At 39.3% G+C, this 1,973-nt stretch overlaps 1 non-coding gene across 1 annotated transcript; it reads left to right on the forward strand.

The window, feature by feature from the left end:
• The first annotated feature begins 660 nt into the window (after nt 1–660).
• On the forward strand, nt 661–764 carry LOC127743292 (small nucleolar RNA R71). The gene has a single exon (XR_008004686.1). It is a non-coding gene; the product is annotated as a small nucleolar RNA R71 (small nucleolar RNA).
• The last annotated feature ends 1,209 nt before the right edge of the window (nt 765–1,973 follow it).

Here is a 1,973-nt window from a genome sequence, read left to right on the forward strand (position 1 = left end):
CCATCAATCCTCATGGGATCGACCCTCATTCACTTGAGGTACTACCTGGTATGACCCAGTGCACTTGCTGGTTAGTTTGTGGTTATAAATTCCACATCAAGAGTCTCCATGTTTTGCTGAGAAGAAGTGAATAGTTTATTATTAAACCTATTCTGATTTCTTCCACCTTAATTATTATTGAAGCCTTGTTGAGGCTTCTGTTGATCCTTCCATGAAAAGTTAGGATGATTCCTCCATGAGGAGTTGTAGGTGTTTCCATGGGGTTCTCCCATGTAATTCACCTCTTCTATTATGGGTTGATCTGGATCATAAGCATCTCCTTCATAGGAGGTGTCTTAAGTGCTGCCAGCTGCAACTTGAATTCCAGTCAAATATTGAGAGATCATATTGACCTGTTGAGTCAAGATCTTGTTCTGAGCTAATATGGCGTTCAGAGTGTCAACCTCCAGGACTCCTTTCTTCTGAGACACCCTATTATTCACATGGTTTCTCTCAGAAGTGTACATGAATTGGTTGTTTGTAACCATTTCAATGAGTTTCTGTGCCTCTTCAGGCATTTTCTTCAAGTGGAGTGATCAACTAGTAGAATGGTCCAATGACATCTTTGACATCTCAAATAGACCATCATAGAAGATGTCTAGGATAGTCCATTCTGAGATCATGTCAGGAGGACATCTCCTGATCAGTTGCTTGTATCTTTCCCAAGCTTCATAGAGGGATTCACCATCTTTTTCTCTAAAGATTTGAACTTCTATCCTGAGCTTGCTCATCTTTTGAGGTGGAAAGAACTTAGCCAAGAAAGCATTGACCAACTTTTTCCAAGAGTCTAGGCTTTCTTTGGGTTGAGAATCCAACCATATTCTAGCTCTGTCTCTAATAGAAAAAGGGAAAAGCATAAGTCTGTAGACCTCAGGATCCACTCTATTGGTCTTAACAGTGTCACAGATTTGCAAGAATTCAGATAAGAATTGATATGGATCTTCCAGTGGAAGTCCATGGAACTTGCAATTCTGTTGCATTAGAGAGACTACTGAGGCTTAAGCTTAAAGTAATTTGCTCTAATGGCAGGTATGGAGATACTTCTTCCATAGAAGTAAGAAGTTGGTGCAGTGAAGTCACCAAGAACCTTCCTTGCATCTCCTCCATTATTCTGATCGGCTGCCATGTTTGTATTTTTAGTTTCTTGTTCGAAAAGCTTTGTTAGGTCTCTCCCGGAGTGTTGTTCTTTCACTTGTTGTAAACTCTTCCTGATGAGTCCATATTTGACGGTATATTTTAGCTTGAATTGGATGGATTTCATCATATAAACTCACACTTATTCACTAGAATAGCATACTTTTGTGTTTGATCCCTAAATTGAACTTAAATATGAAAACATGTGTTTTTATGCTGAAATTGAGCAATTTAATTTCATTTTTATGTCATTCAATTCCGTGATATGTTTGTTGAGTGATTTCAGGCCTTAGAGGCAAGAATGGATGGCCAAAAGTGGAAGAAAGCATGTACAAGGGAGAAAACATGAAAAAAACAAGGAAAAGCACACACAGAGAAGTGTGCGTGTGCACGGCCTCGCGTGCGCATGCACAAGGACCAATTCCCATGTGTGCGTATGCACAAGAACCTATGCATACGTGATGAGCGGATAATTTGTACGCTTTTTGGCATTGTTTTTAGTATGTTTTTAGTATGATCTAGTTAGTTTTTAGTATATTTTTATTAGTTTTTAGTTAAAATTCACTTTTCTGGACTTTACTATGAGTTTGTGTGTTTTTCTGTGATTTCAGGTATTTTCTGGCTGAAATTGAGGGACCTGAGCAAAAATCTGATTCAGAGACCAAAAAGAACTGCAGATGCTGTTGGATTCTGACCTCCCTGCACTCAAAGTGGATTTTCTGGAGCTACAGAAACCCAATTGGCGCGTTCTTAACGGCGTTGGAAAGTAGACATCCTGGGCTTTCCGGCAATATATGACT

The sequence above is a fragment of the Arachis duranensis genome, chromosome 10 (genome assembly GCF_000817695.3).
Source record: "Arachis duranensis cultivar V14167 chromosome 10, aradu.V14167.gnm2.J7QH, whole genome shotgun sequence".
NCBI lineage: Eukaryota > Viridiplantae > Streptophyta > Magnoliopsida > Fabales > Fabaceae > Arachis > Arachis duranensis.